Raw genomic sequence first — 15,850 nt, 5'->3', positions numbered from 1 at the left:
TTATTTATCAACATTCTGGAAAAAATCCCAATCGATCAGGCCACCAGAGCCCTCCATTCCTAAACTCCCCGTACAGTCAGGGAAAAGCACGAAGCACTAGCCACGGTCCTGCCTAGAAACCACGCAGAGGTGGAAAGTTGCTGACCAAGGGCCGGGAGGGGCACGAGCCCACCCTGAAGCCCAGGACCGAGGACGGCGCTTCCTCCCGGAAGTGACGCAAGCTCAATCCCAGCCTTGCTCTTCCCAAACAAAAGGGATCTTGGGGCCCCGGGAGGAGCCTGAATGACATTGGAGAAGCTCCGCCTCCAGCCGGCGCGGATTGGGGACGATGCTGGAGAAGCAAGGAGGCGATTGGCGCTGGTGAGTGCCAATGCCCCCGCCGGGCGGCGAGGGGGCGGAGCCTCAGTCGCTGTGGATGGGGAGTGGAGGCGGAGGGGAGCGGAGCCCGGAGCGTCGTGGAAAGGTAGGAACCACACTCCCTGGGGCTTGATGATGGCTGAGAGGCCGGGTTCTCAAGAGCAAAGCAAGTATGGGGCACCGGTAGCCTCCCGCCGCTGTCCTAACGGCCTCTGGGCCCATCCCCTGAGGGGGCGGGGCCGTCTCTCCACCTCCCGGTATTCCCCGAGGAGGCGGCTCCTCATCCTTTGAGGGTCCTCACAGCTACTTTTTGTCCCTCGTCGATTCCCAGCTCCTCAGAAGGGGCTTCCCTCTGATACCCCTCATTCAAAGGCTCTTCCCACCCCGCACCTCAGCCATGACGGAGAGGATTCACAGGTACCACACCGATTCTCTAGGCTGCCGCCCCCCGACCCCGTTTTGCACCCCCGGAAGGCCAGACATCCCTCCCTACACCTGTCTCTGCTCTCCAGGGTGGGACTGGAGCTGCTTTCCTCCGTAAGATAAAATTACTGTTTCCCAAAAAGGAGGGATGGGGCGAAGCAAAAATCAAAGACCGACCTAGACAGCCAGCTTTACCGAGGAAGCGGCTTCTCCCACTTAAGTTCTTCCCATCCCCCATTCTCTGATGCTCAGTCTTCCTCCCGCCGCCCCTCGCATCCTCTCGCCTCTTGTGAGGAGTCAAGAGCTCTCCTGTTTTGGGACTTCTTTGGACTCTGAAAGAGGGAGAACTAGGACCTCCTCTCCCTCGCCCTTTGTACCTTCCTTCTACTTTCTGTTCCTTCTGGGAGAACCCAGCCTCTAAGGGTTTGTTAGGTTTGAATTGCGTTTCGTTTTTCCTTTTCCACCCTATTTCTTCTCTGAGAACTTGATGAAAAGCCATCTTATATTTCACAGTGAGGTGGGTGTGTTGGATATCTGCAGAGTTGGCTTTGTGTGGGCAGGAATGCAGTGTATGTTGCTTGACAGTCAATGAATAACACCATGTTTTCAAATGAAACAGTATACTTAAGTAAATAAATAGCAGTAGATTAGGAATGAGTATATCCCAGTCTAGGGTGGGCTGGTCCATTAACCTTGAAGGTATACTGCAGTTTGAAACAAAAGGCAGGAAGTGTTTGAAGAAAATTCAGGGTCAGTCGTCTAGGCTTATGATTAATCTAGTCCTGTGTCCTTTGGTTACTCTCTAACCCCTTTTTTATAGTGTCCCCCCCGCCCCCAGGAAACATTCGTGTATATTTTGATTGGTTTTACGATCATCCATCAAAATTTAGACGATGAAAAGTAAGAACAATTTTTTAATCTCAGAGATAAGAGTAAATAAAGGCAAGGTATTCTAGCTATTCATGTTTACCAAAAAGTGCCTCTAGTGTGCTCCTAAAGGTTTTGTCAAGTGGCCTTCATTTCAGCAGGTGCAAAGTGTTAATTTTGACCTCAAGTTAATGTCGTTGAATCCCCAGTAATCATCTATCGCTAGCACTTTTATATATTAAAATTTACCATATTTTTAGCATAGTTTTTTTTTTTTTTTTTTGCTTTCAATCTCAAGTCCACCTCCCCGCTGTCAGCTATAGCCAAAGCTAATGGCAATGAAATTCAAGGAGTTGGAATCACAGAGGGTGATTGTAATGACTGTTGTCTTTTACCTTCTTGATTAGACTTTCTGAAGGTAATTATTTTTGAATAGTTAGAATTGAAGGTTTCAGAGTGCTTACAGATCTTCTTAGTGATTGTTTCCAAATCTCCAATAAGAAAGCACAAAGAAGAAACTGGAGGGTGTCTCTAGCAAACACAATGTGTGCTGCAGTAGAAGGGTAAGACATGGGCTCCCTGCAATAACAGCAGAAAAAGCTAAAAGTAGAACAGAAAATCCCAAAAAGATAAGTTGTATTACATCAGCAGAGAACAGAAAATAAACTAAGGTAAGAGACTAAGCAAACCAAAGTTGTGGTGATTGCTGAGCTTTAATAGGAAAAAGCAAATAATGTTCTTTGATTATTTAGCACAGTAAGCAAGATCTGTTTGTTACACTTTTGGGTCTTGAAAATCTTTCCTTTAACCTTTTCAACACCTGTTTGGTCATGCCAGATGAAGAAAAGCATGGTATGCAGAGGATATATGTCTGATCTCTCTCCTTGCATTATAAATTCTTTGAGGGCAGACAGTAGTATTTTTTGTTTTTCGTCTTTGTCTCTTTCACGGTTCCTAGTATATAGTATGACTTTAATGAGTGTTTAACTTAGTTTGAAGCTGTCACCTTAGGGTGGACTGAAAGGCAATGCACTGATTAGATGTGGCACAACTTGTTAGTATAAACGGTCTACTTGTCTACTTGTCTTCATTTAACTTGATTTTCCCCATCTGCTGTCTTATGAAATTCCAGTGTCTTAAGTGACTAAAATTTTGAATTTCATGCCACTGCAATCTCCAGCCTGGGCAGCAGAAAGAGACCCTGTCTCTTAAAAAAAAAAAAAAAAAAATATATATATATATATAAATATATATATATAAATCTGCTCGTTAGAAAATACTATTTTACTGTCATGAAATTTGCACCAGACTTAAGAACATAATGAGTGCTAATGATTTTAGGATTTTATTGTTCTAAATATCTGACCTGATAGGAATGAAGTGAATTTAGAAGAGCTCACTAGGGACTGATTGTTTGCTGATTTTTGCTCAAGAATAGTTTCTGAGGCCAGGCTCCGTGGCTCACACCTGTAATCCCAGCACTTTGGGAAGCCGAGGCGGGTGGATCACGAGGTCAGGAGTTCGAGACCAGCCTGGCCAACATGATGAAACCACATCTCTACCAGAAATGTAAAAAATTAGCTGGGTGTGGTGGCACGTACCTGTAATCCTAGCTACTCGGGAGGCTGAGGCAGGAGAATTGCTTGAACCCGGGAGACAAGAGTTTGCAGTGAGCTGAGATTGCATCACTGCACTCCAGCCTGGGAAACAAAGTGAGACTCTGTCTCAAAAAAAAAAGAATAGTTCCTGAGTGTTTGGTTTTGACAAGTTACTGATCTACTTTGGGACTTTTAAAATGGATTTTTAGTTGATTTTGTGTTTTTAAAGTAACACTAAAAATAGGAACAGGGGCACAGAACAGCCTTGGGTCCCTAAGTGTAATTATACAGGCTGATTATTGATTATGGTGGGCATAATACAATCAGTCTTCTCTGGATTTGTATCTTGGCAAAATCACATTTGCAGTGCTACCAGTTAATTTGCAGAACAGAATTTGAATTCTTGGTTTTTCTGAGTGGAGCAGAATGATGTTTCTTGGGGGTTTCCATCTAATTGGTGTTTGGCGTCATGAAGCAGGAAGCAGAGATGTGCTTCTAGGGGAAATTTGTTAAGTCTGTGGTGGTTAGCCCCAGGAGTGGCTTGTTAGCCTGTTTTCTAAAGGCCATTTTAAAATTTTTGAATATTTGGCTGAGCGTGGTGGTTCACACCTATAATCCCAGCATGTGGGGATGTCCAGGCAGGCAGATCACCTGAGGTCAGGAGTTCGAGACCAGCCTGGCCAACATGGTGAAACCCTTTCTCTGCTAAAAATACAAAAATCAGCCAGGTGTGGTGGTGGGCACCTGTAATCCCAGCTACTAGGGAGGCTGAGGCAGGAAAATGACTTAAATCTGGGAGGCGGAGGTTGCAGTGAGCCGAGATCACAACATTGCACTGCAGCCTGGGCGACAAGGGAGAAACTTCATTTCAAAAAATAAAAAATTAACAAAATTAAAATTTCTGAATATTTGCTGCTATTAACTAAAAATTAAATCTTCCAAAGTTCAATTTAAAGCATTTTAGTGAGAAAATGGCTTATTTATTATGAGCCTCAAGAATGTAGTTATTTACAACACAGACTTTAAAGGCAAACCTAGGTTCAAATCCCAATTCTGCTACTGTTCACTGTGTGATCCAGGGCAAGAGAAAAATTTTCTGTCTTCAACTTAGCTCAGTCTCAGTTTCCTCAGCTGTGAGATAGAAATAACTTGGAGAGGTTTCTTTAAGGATTACACGAATAGGCCAGGTGCAGAGGATCACACCTGTAATCGCAGTAGTTTTGGAGGCCGAAGCAGGTGGATCACTTGAGGCCAGGAACTCGAGACCAGCCTGGCCAACATGGCAAAACCCCGTCTCTACTGAAAATACAAGAATTGCCAGGCATGGTGACTCACGCCTGTAATCCCAGCACTTTGGGAGGCCAAGGCAGGCAGATCACCTGAGGTCAGGCGTTCGAGACCAGCCTGACCAACATGGAGAAACCCTGTCTCTACTAAAATACAAAATTAACCGGGCGTGGTGGCGCATGCCTGTAATCCCAGCTACTCTGGAGGCTGAGGCAGGAGAATGGCTTGAACCCCGAGACGGAGGTTGCAGTGAGCCAAGATCGCGCCATTGCACTCCAGCCTGGGCAACAAGAGCGAAACTCCGTCTCAAAGAAAAAAAAAAATACAAAAATTAACCAGGCATGGTGGCACATGCCTGTAGTCCCAGCTACTCAGGAAGCTGAGGCATGAGAATTGCTTGAACCCAGGAGGCGGAGGTTGTAGTGAGCTGAGATTGTGTCGCTGCACTACAGCCTAGGTGACAGCGATACTCTCTCCAAGAGAAAAAAAAAAAAGGATTACATGAATGTACACACACACGCACACATATCACAAAGCAAGGTACCCAGGATATAAGAAGCACTTAGTAATTGACAGGTATTATTATTAGCACTTGGCGTGTGAGTTAAGGAATTTAATATTAAACATTATTTTACTCCTTCAGCATTTTAGTAAAGGTGAAGACTTAGTGTTGGATTTTAGTTATTGATTGGTTTTGTTTTAAATTTTTCAACATATGACTAAGTCCTAAATAGAGGGAAAGAAAGCTTGCTTGCATATGTCATGATCTCAAGCATCTGAGCCAAGGAGTTTTAGGAGAGTGTATATCTGTCTTGGAGTGTGTGTATTTAATAATTTTGTTATGCAAATTATCTTTCTTGAGTTTTTTTGGTCCAAGGAAAAAAGAAAAGCAAGGGATTCAGCTAGCTGATGTCTTCTTTCTGAATTGTCAGTTGCTCCACTCCAAGCTCTACTCTCTTTAAGTAGCACCATCCTGAATGTCATATAAATGGTTTCGTGGATACTGTGATTACTGTGCAGTTATACCTTCTGTGAAATTTAAGGAACTTTTAATGGTAATTTTGATTAAAAGTGGTTTTTACCTTACTTTTGAAGACAACCTCCCCAGCTGTCCCCAAAGTAAGGAGCGATGATAGGAACAACCAAAACTGGAGTGAGAAGAAAACATGGATAGGGGAGTTGAGAAGAGGTGGGGGAACATGAAGGGCGGAAGTTTTTGGGTTGGAGAAAACAAGACTACAAGGAGACATCGAACTAGATAATGCTATATGCTGTAATATGGCTCATCTTTGCCAATTATTTCCATACTCTACATTTCAGGTACAGAGCCAGAACTTCCAATCTAAATGTGTCATTTGCTGTTTAGTGAATCCTTTCCGACTTCTGGAGCCACAAAGAATATAGTTCTCAATTGTTACTGAATTTAAAGAATGCAACCCTTAATTGTTACTGAGTTTAATAGAAACAAGAAAGGAAAATAGGAAAGCACAGGATGATGGTGTCTACAGACAAAGACTCCTGACCCTGAGCTTTGGGAGCATCTGCATAGATTCTATGTGCAAAACTGCTGGGAAAGGCTAGGCTGAAGCTGAAGTGTACTCTGGGTCTACCCACCATAGAAAGGTGAGAGCCAGGCCAGGCATGGTGGTTCACGCCTGTAATCCCAGCACTTTGGGAGGCCGAGACAGGTGGATCACTCAGGCTGGGAGTTCAATACCAGCCTGACCAACATGGAGAAACCCCATCTCTACTAAAAATACAAAATTAGCGAGGCATGGTAGCACATGCCTGTAATCCCAGCTACTCAGGAGGCTGAGACAGGAGAATCAGTTGAATCCAGAAGGTGGAGGTTGCGGTGAGCTGAGATTGCGCCATTGCACTCCAGCCTGGGCAACAAGAGTAAAACTCCGTCTCAAAAAAAAGAAAGGTGAGAGTCAGGGAAAGAGAACAGAAAGGAGAAGTGGGGATAAATTGTTTTAACATGAGATAAGAATTGTAAGTGATAATGGAGAGAAGGATGAAGGATAACTGACAGGTAGGTTATAGGAAAAAGAAAGAAGCACAAACTGGTTTTTTTGTTGGAAAGTAGGGGCTTAGGGGGAGGCCCTCATTACTTAGTTTCTGCTAAATAGTCCTTTCTGTTATAGCAGGTACTACAGAAGTAACAACAGAACCAATCTAGTTCTTAACTGACTTAATATTTGATGAGTATAACAATGATCTGGTCTAGCCCTATATATCAGTTTCATCTTGTTGCCTCTTGTCCTTAAATTGAGGCCACAGAATAAATTTCCTTAAAAGGCTCTCTCCCCAAAGACTTCTTCACTTCTAAACCCTTAGCTGTCACCACACTAACAGACTCTTAACACGTTCCTCTTGGGGGTTAAATTACTTCTCATTCAGCCTGTCCCATATCACAGTCACCATTTCCCCAGTAAATGCAGTTCCGTTTCTGACGTGCCTGTTTTTGCTAATGGTGTCATCGTTCTAGTCACCCAGTCTCAAAACCTCAACTGATCTGGGATTATTTCCCCTCTTACCTCCCTAAATGAAAATCAGTCATTTACGGTAAGTAAATTCTTAAATAACTAAGTAAATTCTTTTTAATGTCTCTTTTGTCAGTCTCTTCCATTCTTATTGCTACCATCCTAGTTCATACATTTTTGCCTTATACCTATGCTGTTAAATTTTTCTCCCGACTACTCTCTCTGTTTCCATTTTCTTTCAGTCAAGTCAGCTCTGTACTGTAAGCATGAACCTTCCTAAAACTATGCTTTTGTTATGATTTTCACCAGGTTAAAAATGTTGAGTGGCTTCCCATTTTCTAAAAGGTAAAGTCCAGTTGTGTTGGCTGAGATTGAAAGTGCTGTACATTTCTTTCCAACCAGCATTTTTTTAGTATCTCTTTGAACCAGAGACTCCTAGTGCTAAGTGTGATCGAGTTGAACAGACAGAGTAGTTGTTCAGATGAGTTCAGAGTCTTGTGAGACAGAAGACAGATATGTAAACAGATGAACTGATGTAATAGAATGTGGTGACTGCTCTTGAATTACGAATGTAGATACATGTCCATTATGCATTTAATTTAATGTAAAAAGGAGCTGTGATATTTTTAGGAAACCCATTTCTCGGTCATCACAAGTTAAAGTTGTGACTTGATTAAAACCTGTTAAAATTCAGTAGAAGCAAAGGCATGCGTTTACCTGTATGCTAAAGGCACAAAAAACTAAGATCTAAGAATGCCTTTTCTTTGCCCAAGTATTGTGCAGATAAAGTTGGCTTGAACATGTCCCTAAACTGACTTTCCCAGGAACTGGCCAGGCCATCTCTTTCTTTTTTGGAGCAGATCAACCTGCCAGAAGTCAGAAGTAAACTTGTTTTGGTTTGTAAATTAGACATATGAATGATAGACCATGATGACCCATTGGAAAAGGGTCATTATCCTTGCAGATGAAACCAAAAGTATGCTCTTTAAGGATGAGAAATGAGAAACTGACCAGTCACTAACTCATTTAAACCATGCAGCCTCCTGTTACAGTATGTATTGTTATGTCCATTTTATAGATAAAGAACTGAAGTTCAAAGGTTAAATGGATCAAACAGCAAGTGGCAGAGCCAGGATGCAAACTCAGCTCTGTCAGATTCCAAAATCCATGTGCTTTCCACTATAACACACTGTCTCCCAGCAGAATTACTGTCCCTGAAGAACCATAGAACAAAAATTGACAGGCTTGTTGTTGGTAGTATTCAACTGATACTAAATTGTTAAAGTTTTTTTAAGTCAGTTATCTGACTTAGAAGACAAAACAACATCACCAGTTATATTTCTGTTAGAGGATTATTTGAAGTTTTTTTTTTGCAGTTCAGATAAAGTCAGGTTCTGGGCATAGCTAAAACACAGATTCCTTAACTGTTTGATGGTTAATCTTTCATACCATACTCTGTGGAGTTTCTTCCTAGTGTGGAATCTTAGTGGAATCAGTGACGTCATCATCCTACATTAGCATTTGAAGGGTATGCAATCCAGGCTGCCTCTAGAATTGTGGCCCATGAATCATCTTACTGAAAATAATCAATCTACATGTTATTGTTCCCTTGTTGTGGTATTTTACAAGTTATGGTGACATTATTTCAGAAAAGCAAAAATTTAGGGGACTGATGGACAGACAGTAGAGATGGTCAGATACATATTTGATTGAAATCATGTTACAATTTCATTTAAATGAAATAAAGCCATCTAACAAATTATGTAGAAATGATTCGGCCGGGTGCAGTAGCTCATGCCTGTAATCCCAGCACTTTGGGAGGCCGAGGCAGGCGTATCTCCTGAGGTCAGGAGTTCCAGACCAGCCTGACCAAAATGGAGAAACCCCATCTCTATTAAAAATACAAAATTAGCCAGGGATGGTGGCACATGCCTGTAATCCCAGCTACTTAGGAGGCTGAGGCAGGAGAATCTCTTGAACCTAGGAGGCAGAGGTTGAGGTGAGCCAAGATTGTGCCATTGCACTCCAGGCTGGGCAACAAGAGCAAAACTCCATCTAAAAAACAAAAATGAAATGATTCAGTCTCCTGGTAATAATATTCTGATGTTAAAAGACATATCTTTTTTAAAATGTTCAATAGTAAAAAATTTATTAATATAAAAGTTGTTATTCATTTTCATTAACATCCATTCCAGTAGCTTAACTAATGTAGTTCTAGTTTGGCCTTGTCTCAGATGAGAATACTTGAGGTGGTGTAAATAGATACCCAAGTAGACAGACCTTTTGTTTTTGTTTTTGTTTTAAGATGGAGTCTTGCTGTGTCTCCCAGGCTGGGGTGCAGTGGTGCAATCTCAGCTCACTGTGACCTCCACCTCCCGGGTTCAAGCAGTTCTCTTTCCTCAGCCACCTGAGAATCTGGGCTCACAGGTGTGTGCCACCACGCCCGGCTAATTTTTGTATTTTTAGTAGAGATGGGGTTTCACCATGTTAGCCAGGCTGGTCTTGAACTCTTGACCTCAGGTGATCTGCCTGCCTCGGCCTTCCAAAGTGCTGGGATTACATGCGTGAGCCACTGCACCCAGCCCAGACCTGTTTTTAATAACTTTGCGCTAATGTTCTCATTTGAGGGAAAAGATATTTGAATGTTTGTTTATGGGCATAAGGCTACTTCCTTCTTTTCTTCAGTATACATATAAATCTTGCTGACACCATATATGAGAGACAGAGAAAGAGACAGATGTGTACACACATGCACTTACACATTCACACTCACAGAGAGATACAGCACAGTTGCATGAGTCTTAGAACTAAGCAAAACAAAAACCTGGTACCTATTATATTGTCACAGAAAGCAAATTAGACTGGATCTTAAAAAGACGTGTGCTAGACCTAGTTTTATTTAACTGTATTCACATTAACAACTCTGGCCTCTGAAAAATGCGAGTGCTGAATTAGATTATTGCTGAGGCTCCTTCCACCTTTGTGGATCATTCTTTAGCTGAGGTTTTTCCACCATACAATTCCTAAGGCTGATAAAATGAGAGGATCAGATGTAAGCAGTGGTTGCCAAGGGAGTCTCTGGAGTCAGTTTACCTGGGTTCACATCCCATTTCTACCATATACTGGCTGTGAGGCTTTGAGCAAGTTTTTTAGCCTCTATGCCTCAGGTTTCTAATCTGTTAAATGAGGAGGATGATGATAATGATGAATTTGTTGGGGATGGTTGTAGCATATCGCCTAAGGTTGTTGTGAAGACTGAATTAGTTAATACCTGTACATGTCAAGTACTTAGAACACTGTCTGGCATACATTAATGTTTAGCTCAATAAATGTTTTTCTTTTTTTCATTATTAGTATTATTGTTTAAATTCTTCTTAGAAAACTATGCTATAGAACTCTGAAGTGGTGATGATTATTGCTGATCGTGTATCATAATTAATTTCTCTATTAAGCATAGATCCAGATAATCTGGTAACCTGGAATCTGCTTTAATATAAATAGAGCACTATGTATTTCAATAGAGTACTACAGTGTTATAAATGTTGACCCTTAAAATTACTAGCTTAATTATAGAGCTGATCTCTTGAGGCCTACTTCAAAGTCTGTGTTGGCAGTATTGAATAAACAAGCATCTTGATCCCTTGGCACCACTGTAATTTCTTTGTAAGTGCACTATTCATATTATATTTCAGGATAGCTCAAAACATCCTTCCTCGTGGGATCCTGAAATTGATTTTCTCTAAAAATGTTCCCAAACCATTCTGTTTTATATAATGCTATCTATAGTGTGGCTGGGAAAAAACAGACTGATAAGGCAAAATAAGGCATTCTGAGAAATACTATGTTGTAGTGCTGTCATGGTAAGAGGAAGGCTTAGATCCCCCTTACTTACAATTAGATTAGATCTAGCTGTTCTAATAGTCTGTCAAAGTAGTTAATGGTTAACATGTTGCGTGAGTTTTCCAGGGCTGCCATAACAAAGTACCACAGATGGGGTGGCTTAAAAACTAGAAATTTATTTTTTCACAATTCTGGAGCCTAGAAGTCTGAGATCAATGTGTGAGCAAGATTGGTTTCTTCTGAGGCGTCTCTTCTTGGCTTATAAAGATGTCTGTCTTCACATTGTCTTCACTCTGACCCATCTATATCTCTGTTTCCTCTTCTTATAAGACACCAGTCATATTGGATTAGAGCCCACCCTCATGACCTCATTTTAACTTAATTATCTCTTTAGAGATCCTGTTTCCAAATTCAGTCACATTTTGAGGTACTGGGGCTTAGAACTTCAACATATGAATTTTGGGAGGTACAACTCAGCCAGTGTTATGTATATTTAACACATGTATTATAGTAATCCAAATATTCCTGTAATATCTTTCACCTTCAACTGAGAGAAGCTTGATTTGAGATATAATAAATCTTATACTGTTTAATATTGGAATTGAATAAAATGAGATTAGTTATTATACCTTGATTTTAGAACATTTGTAAATAGTAACAAAACGGCTTTCTTTTTTCTTTCTTTCTTTTTTTTTTTTTTTGAGACGGGGTCTCGTTGTATTGCCCAGGCTGGAATGCAGTGGCGTAATCTTGCTTCACTGCAACCTCCACCAGCTGGGCTCATGCAATTCTCCTGCCTCAGCCTACCAAGTAGCTGGGACTACAGGCACACCCCACCATGCCTGGCTAATTTTTGTATTTTTTGTAGGGACAGGATTTTGCCATGTTGTCCAGGCTGGTCTCAAACTTCTGAGCTCAGGTTATCAGCCAGCCTCAGCCTCCCAAAGTGCTGGGATTACAGGTGTGAGCCACGGCCTTCAGAAACAGCTTTCTTTAACAAATGTACAAAAGATCTGCTTTTCTTAATCAGAAAATTCTTTTTTTATTTTATTTTTTATTTTTTGTAGAGATAAGGCCTTGCTATTGCCCAGGCTGGCTTTGAACTCCTGGTCTCAATTGATCCTTCTGCTTTGGCCTCCCAAAATGCTGAGATGATAGGCATAAGCCACCACACCCAGCCAGAAAATTATTTTCTAGTAGCACGTTGACATGTTTTGCTTCCTATCCTAACCCTTAAATGCCAAAGAGGAATGAAAGGGACCATTTAGAATGTTGTCACTCTTTTATTCCAAATGAATAAATAATCCTTCTGAAAAATTAGAATCTTAAATCTTTTGAGATAGTCAAGGTAGTGTGTCAACACCTTCTACCCCCAATATGAGGTTGTTTTGAATACATTTTAATTTTTTGTTAAAGAGCAACCCAATTAACTGAAGCTTTGAATGCATTTTTTTAAATAGCAGTGCATTTCTGTTCATATTCAGATTTAGTGTTTGTAAATGTGGCAAGTTTCTTTTTTATTATTATTTCATGTATACTGGGTTTTAAGAAAGTACATGGTCTAGTGGGAAACTATCAAAAACACCCATTTCACCTGTCCATCTTGGCTCTTTGAGTTTTAAGAATTTACTGGCCTCCTATATTTTGGCTTGGCTTATATGTATTGAAAGAGTCTTTACGGGCTGGGCGTGGTGGCTCACACCTATAATCCCAGCACTTTGGGAGGCTGAGGCGGGCGAATCACTTGAGGTCAGGAGTTCAAGACCAGCTTGGCCACATGTTGAGATACCATCTTTACTGAAAATACAAAAGTTAGCCAGTCATGATAGCACGCACCTGTAGTCCCAGCTACTTAGGAGACTGAGGCAGGAGAATCGCTTAAACTGCAGAGGCAGAGGTTGCAGTGAGCCAAGATTGCGCCATTGCACTCTAGCCTGGGCAACCGAGTGAGGCTCTATCTCAAAAAAAAAGAAAAAAGAAAAGAATCTTTACGTAATTGGAGTCAATCTCCTTTATATCTTTGCTCACTGATCACTAATCACTTTGTTCACCAATACTAAAAACTCACTGAATGACCTTAATCTGAGTTATTTGTAGTCTAAATATAAATTTATTAAATATGCCATCCTGGCTAACACGGTGAAACCCCGTCTCTACTAAAAAATACAAAAAACTAGCCGGGCGACGTGGCAGGCGCCTGTAGTCCCAGCTACTCGGGAGGCTGAGGCAGGAGAATGGCGTGAACCTGGGAGGCGAAGCTTGCGGTGAGCTGAGATCCGGCCACTGCACTCCAGCCTGGGTGACAGCGAGACTCCGTCTCAAAAAAAAAAAAAAAAAAAAAAAAAAATTCTTAAATATGATAGCTGAGTATAAATTTCTTAAGTTTGATATCTGAGTATATAATTAAAAAGTGATTTTTATCCAGTGTGGCAAGAATGATCTCCTAGGTTAAATTACTGATTTAAAAAATTAGTCCAGTTATTTAAATAGATCTATATAGATTTTTTTGAGGCATTTCTATGTCAGGAACTATCTAAAGCCTCATCTAAAAATGTTGTTTTCCTACCTTATGTGGAAAAACCTACCACCTGGAAAGAAAGAAAGCCTCAGTTCTATGTAGATATGCTCACACCCAGATAATAGAGACAAACATCTTGCTTGTACTCCACCCTGCCCTGCCCTGCCCTGCCCTGCCCTGTCCTACTGTTTACATAGCTATAGAAGCTGTTTGGGGTGTTTCTTTTTCTGCCACTCAGTCTCTATATGGTAAAATGGCAGCAATGCTTGTTATCTTATGGAATTAAGTCAGAATTCCAGAGCAGAAACTGGGACTTCTTCAAGAAAAAAAAAAGCATAACCGAAACCACAATGAGTGGAGCTTGGATAGTATCCAGAAGGGGGAAAATATCAGAATAAAATGAGCAGAGCCCAAGCCCCACCAACGTACTTCTAGGCAAAATCAGTAGTACAGTTAAGGAGGTACAGTGGGGTAGTTGGGGGGATGCAGTTTTTAATACCCATAACTTCTGACTATTGGCACAAGAAAGTTCATCTAGAAAAGACTCATGCTTTCCTGGCTATTGGCCTAAGATTTCATGGTGGGATGAAACCTGTGAATAGACCAAATGGTATGCTGGGCAGGCTCATTTGAAATCACTTATTGATATAACATAAAAATAAGTGTAGGCCGGGCACAGTGGCTCACACCTGTAATCCGAGCACTTTAGGAGGCCAAGGCAGGTGGATCACCTGAGGTCAGGAGTTCGAGACCAGTCTGACCAACATGAAGAAACCCCATCTCTACTAAAAATGCAAAATTAGCTGGGCGTGGTGGCGCATGCCTATAATCTCAGCAACTCAGAAGGCTAAGGTAGGAGAATCACTTGAACCCGGGAGGCAGAGGTTATGGTGATTGAGATTGTGCCATTACACTCCAGCCTGGGCAACGAGAGCGAAACTCCATCTCAAAAAAAAAAAAAGTGCTATACTTAGCCCTTAAATGGGTTTATTTTTCCAGGCTATTAAAATATCTTTTTTAAAGATAAATATCTTTATATTTTTTATTGTATATATTTATATGTGTATTTTTTATTGAGAAAACTATAAAGCTTAATATAGCTATAGCTGGCTATATCACAGTGTATGATAATGTATCCAGACAATTTGTCTACAGGTGGTTTTTATTTCAGATTTATAGACTGTAGCATTCCTTAGAAATATCTGTCTAAACTCTAAGGAAAGTTGGGTCTTGGAAGGAATGAGCTGAGCATTTAGTTGAAATGATCTTGTCCTTCAGAGTCACTGATGATGAAAATGACAAGTGACAGCTTACTTAGAAAATAAGTAGGGAATGAGTCCATAGACTCAGAAATATCTGTGTCTAAACTCTAAGGTAATTTGGGTCTTGGAAGGAATGAGCTGAGCATCTAGTTGAACTGATCTTGTCCCTCAGTCACTGATGATGAAAATGACAAGTGACAGCTTACTTAGAACATAAGTAGGGAATGAGTCTATAGACACAATGTGGCATACCAAATATCCATCAATCATATTTCTGATAATGAATATGGGGCTAGAAATACCCTTTTTCTGAATATCCTTGGCCACATAATTCTGCCCATATATTGGGCAGAAATTGCTGGAATAGCTTATTCAGTGGTTTGTGTATATGTCGTTGGGTCTATATTCTTGACTGTTTAACAAACTCATACTTCCTGTCCTAACTTGAGAGATTTGTAATTAGTTTAATTACTGATTCTTGTTTTAATGAAACAACCAAGGACTTATTGCAGCATTATTTCTTCCTTTGACACTGTCCCCATTTGACTGTTAGGTTTCAGCAACTCAAATGGGCTTTCAGACTTAGTGCCTTAAAATACAAAACAAAGATTACATTTTATCAAATAAAAGTGAAGGCTTATCATTTTTAATAAAATTTGTTGGGTCTAATACACTGTTAGGAAATCATAAACAAAAAAATTACATATAATTTAACATTTAACATCTGATCATAAATGTGAAAGAGTAGAAGCTGGGGATGTGTAATCAACCTTATAAACAAAGTCGAGATGCTAAGAGGCTGATTTGTTTGTTTATGGATTGTTGGGAGGTGAGATGAGAATTTTCCTTGTATGAATTTGGCAGTTTAAAAATTTCCATTGCAGGCCGGGCGCGTTGGCTCAAGCCTGTAATCCCAGCACTTTGGGAGGCCGAGACGGGCGGATCACGAGGTCAGGAGATCGAGACCATCCTGGCTAACCCGGTGAAACCCCGTCTCTACTAAAAAATACAAAAAACTAGCCGGGCGAGGTGGCGGGCGCCTGGAGTCCCAGCTACTCGGGAGGCTGAGGCGGGAGAATGGCCTAAACCTGGGATGCGGAGCTTGCAGTGAGCTGAGATCCAGCCACTGCACTCCAGCCTGGGCGACAGAGCGAGACTCCGTCTCAAAAAAAAAAAAAAAATTTCCATGACTCCATAACTCCCCTAGTTTAT

General features: G+C 41.1%; 1 protein-coding gene across 2 annotated transcripts in view; it reads left to right on the top strand.

Annotated features, from left to right (window-relative positions):
- Nucleotides 1–372: 372 nt before the first annotated feature.
- The window catches only part of CTTNBP2NL (CTTNBP2 N-terminal like), a 67,847-nt gene continuing 52,369 nt past the window's right edge, over nt 373–15,850 (top strand). For both annotated transcript variants that reach the window (XM_023232661.1, XM_023232662.2), the window contains exon 1: nt 373–463. The gene's annotated coding sequence lies outside the window, so the exon portion shown is untranslated. The remainder of the gene's footprint in view (nt 464–15,850) is intronic.

The sequence above is a fragment of the Piliocolobus tephrosceles genome, chromosome 1, assembly GCF_002776525.5.
Source record: "Piliocolobus tephrosceles isolate RC106 chromosome 1, ASM277652v3, whole genome shotgun sequence".
NCBI lineage: Eukaryota > Metazoa > Chordata > Mammalia > Primates > Cercopithecidae > Piliocolobus > Piliocolobus tephrosceles.
This window is presented reverse-complemented; position numbering and strand designations above follow the sequence as displayed.